Source organism: Chiloscyllium punctatum, chromosome 29 (assembly GCF_047496795.1).
Source record: "Chiloscyllium punctatum isolate Juve2018m chromosome 29, sChiPun1.3, whole genome shotgun sequence".
Lineage (NCBI taxonomy): Eukaryota > Metazoa > Chordata > Chondrichthyes > Orectolobiformes > Hemiscylliidae > Chiloscyllium > Chiloscyllium punctatum.
Window position 1 is genome coordinate 75,811,453 of NC_092767.1, and position 6,322 is coordinate 75,817,774.

Consider the following 6,322-nt stretch of genomic DNA (forward strand, 5'->3'; position numbering starts at 1 on the left):
GGGTCTGTTTCCATGCTATATGACTCTATGGCATGAGTTTTTGGGACAAGGTTAAAAAAAAAGTGTCTAGCAGCCCATGAAATAGGCTCCGAGACTGCCAGGACCCCTGTTCAGATACATCATAAAGTACCTATCCTTTGTACATAAAAAAAGCTTCAAGTTAATGAAGTGCATGAATGCAGCAGAGTGAAACTTCCTTCACATTTAATATTCTATCAAAAGATCAGAGCTACCCCCTCGCTCAAATAGGAAAGTAACTGCTGTAGGCACAGATACTGGGAAAACCTGCACCAAAACAAGACCACAATGGAGGGCAATTTGGATATCACAGTATCTCCACTGGAAAAGCCAACAAGAGTAGGTGAATAGGAGCTACATATCTTTATTTTGAGTTTTGAAAGAAAGACTTTAGTTAAGCAGATTCTTTCACAATCCCATGCATCACAAAGCACTTTAGAGCCAAATGGAGTACCTTTGCAAAATACAATCATGGTCATGACGCACTGAAAGGCAACAGCCAATTTGCATACAACTAGGTCCCTACAAAACATGTGATAAATGACCTAGATAATCCATTAGTGATGCCGATGGAGGGATACATTTTGGCTTGGATGCTGTTGGGGAGACATCGCGTGATCATCTTCAAACAGGATCCTAAATTCAGCTGCTGCTCCTTTTGGGCCAAGTGCACATGGCTAGATAGGGAGGGGTATTCTTACACTGAAGTTGAAAATTGTGGTTGAGAACTGGGACTCGTCTAGGATGTCTGGCTTGAACTAATTTAAGATTAGTTAAGCAAAACATTAAAATGTCTTTTCCTCCTCCACAAATGCTCCAAACCTGAACAGTATTTTCAGCATTTTGTTTAAATTTAGGAACATTATCAACTGTAGTGATATTTCTCACTATCAGTTCAGCTCAATAACATTCTTGCATTTAGTCATAAGAACTTGAGCACAGAATCTAGACAGGACATCTAAGCCAGTTCAAAATCAACTGGAACGTTGCAGAATTGAACTTTGAGCAAAGCAGACATCAAACTCTGCCTCATGGTTCCAGTTTACTTAAGTGAAGAATCAGTAGAATGATTCCTCTCAATTTTCTGCCTTAGGACCTTCCAACCACACAGGATCAATGTGGATATCACCAGTTTCCCCCATTTTCACCCCCCCCCGCCACCACCTTATCAAACCTCCCAATGCGTCACCACCAACTTGAACTGTCCTACCTGTCCCTCTTGCGTTCCCATCTATCTGCTACACCCTCCTCTCTGACCTATTACCTTCGCCCCCACCTTCATATACCTATCACATTCCTAGCTGCCTTCCCCACCCCTCTCCCATTCATCTTCAGCCCCCACATTCCTGATAAAGAACTTTGCTCGAAATGTTGACTCTCCTGCTCCTCGGATGCTGCCTGACCGACTGTGCTTTTCCAGCACCATACTCTTCAAATCTGATTCCAAACATAGTGGGGCCTATTCTGACAAATTATTTTCTAAACCAACACCAATAGAAACCTTAAATGACTAAATTCCTGCTTATGGAATCTTGTGCACAAAAGTGACATTCATTATATAGGCAGAAATGACTATGACTGAAGTTCAAAGGAATCTACATAAAAAGCCAAGACACAGGAAGACTTTTTGTGTAAGTAAATCTTACTTTTAAAACACACATACATCACATCTGATCCATGTCACTACCCTGATAAATCTGAGGAGGATAACTGACTTGTCCTCTTAAACTTCACTGCTGATGAGCCAAGCTTCTGCTTGGTGCTTTTCCTGAGAGCTACACTTCTCATGAAAATTGAAAGAAATTGCAATTATCTTTAAAGTAAGTGTAAGTAAACCATTAAACACTGAATTGAATCTTTACAATGGTGCATTGAACCATTGCTCAAATATATACACAGAAAGGCAAAATAAAATTATGGTTCCCACAAATTATTCAAGTCTAAAAATATTTGCTTACACCTCATCTTTATTACACAATTCTCAAAAATAAGACCATAGCTGTTAACTCTGAATGCTTCCATATTAGATTGCAGGACAAGAAAGCTGTTTGAGCTTGCAATTAGCAAAATGAAACACTGAACTGATACATTTCGACTAAAGTACCAAAGACACTATTTAAAACAGGGCAGATTCAGAGATCTCAGGCACATTTTATTTTGTTTACTTCCTACATTACTACAGTGGTTATCGTTCAGAAGTATTTAATTGGCTTGAAAGCATTTTGAAACTCATGAGGTTATGAAAATTGCTGTAAATAAACAAAACACCTTTTCCGTGATTATTGCCCGTTGAGATGTTCCAGCTTTCGAAATTACTTCTAAAGCAAGTTAATTTATTTGATCATGAATAAAGTCTTTGCAACATGTACAATACTGGGGAAAGGCGAAATCACCGATTACCTCAGCCGAACCGTGAAAATAAATCCAACACAACTTCAAAGAGATATGGATCCAAGACCACTACCGAAACGCAAATATGACTATCCAACTAGCGCTAAAATTATGTTTTTTTTTCTGAACATCAGTTTTACCTTAAAAATCTTAAATCAACATTAAAATTCTCACTAAAGTGCTTTTAGAGCTATTCTCTAAACAAAAATGCATCCAGATTAATACTTTTAACTAGAAAATAGTGCCAATCTTCGATGTGTTGTAATGCTCCTTTGCCGCGCGAATGGTATTTTAAGAATATCAGTCAGCATTCATTCAAGGAGTATAAATGTTTGAAAGCTTAAGGAAAAGTCAATTTATTAATGCTAACAGCCATCTGTGCTGTTTAAATTTTACCACTGCATATAAATGCTGGATCTACAACTGGCATATCGTTACCTTGCGAGAAACACAAAAAAAAACCTAAATTACTCCCCCCACAATTAGCTAACACGTTTGATACCGGACTAGTCACTTGACACCACCTCGCTACCGATATCTTTTGGAATCGGTCTGATAACACCAAAAATCCTTTATGCATTTAATCACAAAAACGACGATTTCCAGAAAATTAAACCGCGTTAAACACTTTTAAAAAGGGACGATCTGAAACGTTACCTTCTAGGGAAACTTAAAAGTGGCGTTACAAATGACTGCGTCCGAAAGGAACGGAACGGAACGAAACGAAACGAAACGAACTTTATAATGGGCAAGAGTTGAAATCATTTTTACATGAAATGCCACGTTCATTACGAATTAAAGATTTGTCTTTTTAAAGTGGGCGACCACTTTTGTTTTGCTTCTTGCGTTGTGATTACTGCAGGGTTATCTGCAGGGCGAGGGAAGAGTTTGCAGGGAGTTCCTGGCTGGTGCTGAGGGCTTGCCTTCTTACCTTCGCCTGTCTGTCATCAGCCGAGGCGACAACGACCAGAGAGAGCCCCCGGGACCAAAGAAGCTGATCCCCACTGAGGGCCCCAAAGCAACTCCTCTCTCTTAGGCCACACCGCCAAACCCAAAAGATAGCAAGCGAAAGTTCTTTATGTTTCTCCCCTTTCTCTCCTCCGCTCTCCCACACACATCTACGGACCTCCGATCCTTACCTCGGCGACAGACCGCCTCCTTCGCCAATGTCACTCCTTTCGCTTCCAACCGAGTGCTCTTGCTCGAGGGCTCCACCCTCTTTCACCCACCCCCCCAAAGCCGCCATCGGACCCGGCCGCGAGCAGCACGGCGGGATTTGTAGTCAATCAGGTGAACGGTTCGATGGAAAGGCGGTGGGTTGGTGGTGGTGGGGAGACTACCACTCCCGGCATGCACGTAGGCATTCAGCCCGTTTCCCCACCAACGGTCCGCTACGGTAGCCCCACCCCGTTTGTAGAGGGTGCTGGGAGGTGTAGTGCACCCACTGACCAACCGCTGCTCTATCCCATTGCAGCAGGACTTCAACTCCCAGCGGGCTCCCGACAAACGCATGCGCACCTTTGCCTTGGCAACGAGTGAGCCTAAGGGAGAGCGGAGGCGGGATGTGTTTGCTGGGCGGGGAGTAGAGGTGGGATGTGAATATATTCAACTTTTTGTCATCAGATAAAAGCTTCCTTGGCCCACAAAGACAAAATAACCTTCAACATGATGACCGTCGACGAGGAGATATTCATACTTTTTTTTATCCCTCAGAACAATGAGTGAGTGCCCGAATTTTAAAATACAATCGCGGAATCTCGTTCCATTGGATATTCTCCAAGGATTTAAGGTCGATCCTCAAGTTTTATTTAAAAAAAAAGAAAAGCTTTCTTCCCACTTCGTCCCCCCCCGCGTCTCGTGCGTAAGATTTTAAATTGCGCCCCGATGCGCTTCTGCGTCTTACGTCAGCCACGCCCCTCCATTCCCAAGCCCCGCCCATCTCTGTTACTAACAATGGGTCGGTTTCCTAGCAACCACGGGCCGCGCAAGCGTCTTGCGCGCAGTGATTGCATCCAGTGCAGCAAAAGAGGTCTCTCCTGAGAGAGTGTTAGTATTTACAGGGGAATCCCAAGGGGAGTGTGTGTCAGTACTTACAGGCAATACGCAGGGAAGGAGGGTGTCGGCATTTACAGGCATTGCCGGGGGGTGGGTGTCAGTACTTATAGGAAAACCTCAAAGAAAAGTGTGTCAGTATTTGCAGGCAGTGCCCAGTGGGGGAGGGTGTCTATTTTCAGGGGAGTGTATCAGTATTTACAGGTAGACCTCAAGTGTCCTGTGTCATTCGCAAACAGATTCCAAGGGGAGTGTGTCAGTTTTTACACGGTGCCCAGCGGGGGAGGGTGTCAGTATTTACAGGGGAGTCCCAAGGGGAGTGTGTCAGTATTTACAGAGGGACCTCAAGGGTTCTGTGTCATTCACAAACATACTAAGGGGAGTGTGTCAATATTTACAAGGGGATGCACAGGGGAGTTGTCTCAGTCTTTGCAAGCAGGATTCTCCAGAGGTGAGTTTGTCAATATTCACATCAGCCTCCTCAGGAGAGTTTGTGAGTATTTACAAGGCAATTCCCAGGAGTGTCAGTATTCAAGGTGGCCGCCCCCTGTGGATTGTATCAATATTCACCAGGGGACCTCCAAGTGAGTGTGCCACTACTTAAAGGCAATCTTCCAATGGGGTGTGTCAGTATTCGCAAAGAAGACTACCATCATCCCTGTGCCAAAACAAAACTGTTCAGAATGTCTCAATGATTACCGCCTGGTGAATCTGACCTCCATAATTATGAAATACTTCAAGAAGTTAGTTATGGTTCACATCAACTCGAAGTTACCAAAAATTGCCTTGATCCTTTACAATTTGCCTACCAGCACAAACAGTCAACTGTAGATGTCCTCTCTCTGGCCCTATACTCATCTCTAGAACATCTGAATAACAAGGATACTGACGTCAAGCTCCTACTTATTGACTACAGCTCCACCCTCAACACTATCATTCCAAACAAATTAATCTCTAAACTCTGAGATCTAGGTATTGGCTCACCTCTCTGTAACTGGATCCTCAACTTCCTGACCTATAGACTGCAATCAGTAAGAATAGGAGACAACACTTCCTCCACAATAATCCACAATAGTGGTGCCCCACAAGGCTGCATACTCAGCCCCTTACTATACTCCTTATACACTCACAGCTATGTGGCAAAATTCCTCCCTAACTTCATTTACAAGTTTGCTGACAACACCATTGTTATAGGTTGAACCTTAAGCAATGAAACGAAATGCAGGGAAGAGATTGAGAGCTTAATGGCATGGTGTAAAAACAACAATCTCTCCATCAATGTCAGCAAAATGAAGGAGCTGATCATTGACTTAAGGAAGCAGAGTAGAGGCCACGCTCCTGTCTGCATCAATGCTGCTGAGGTGGAGGTAGTCAAGAGTATCAAATTCCTCGGAGTGATGATCACCAACAATCTGTCTTGGTCCACCCATGCTGATGTGATAGTCAAGAAAGTGCAACATCTCTACTTCCTCAGGAGGCAAAGGAAATTCAACATGGCCACACGCACTCTGAGTAATTTTTGTAGATGCACCAGAGAAAGCATCCTATCTGGATGTATCACAGCATGATATGGCAACTGCTGTTACAAAGACCGCAAGAAACTAGAGAGTCGTGTACACAGGCTAGTGCATCACAGAAACCAGCCTTCCATCCACTGACATCATCTAGGCTTCCCATTGCCTCGGAAAAGTAACCAACATAATCAAAGACGCTTCCCACCCCGGTTATACTCTCACCCTCTTCCATCGGGCAGAGGATATAAAAGCTTGAATACACTTGCAAGATTCAAGAACAGCTTCTTCCCTGCTATTAACAGACTTTTGAACGGACCTCTGAAACACTGATTCTGATCTCTCTGTCT

The 6,322-nt window shown here is 43.4% G+C and overlaps 1 protein-coding gene across 7 annotated transcripts in view; it reads right to left on the minus strand.

Annotated features, from left to right (window-relative positions):
- Nucleotides 1–3,623, minus strand: part of sipa1l3 (signal-induced proliferation-associated 1 like 3) — a 240,609-nt gene extending 236,986 nt beyond the window's left edge. For 5 of the 7 annotated variants that reach the window (XM_072549487.1, XM_072549489.1, XM_072549490.1 and 2 more), the window contains exon 1: nucleotides 3,341–3,542. The gene's annotated coding sequence lies outside the window, so the exon portion shown is untranslated. The other 2 variants (XM_072549485.1, XM_072549486.1) reach the window with 2 other exon arrangements.
- Between the last annotated feature and the right edge of the window lie 2,699 nt (nucleotides 3,624–6,322).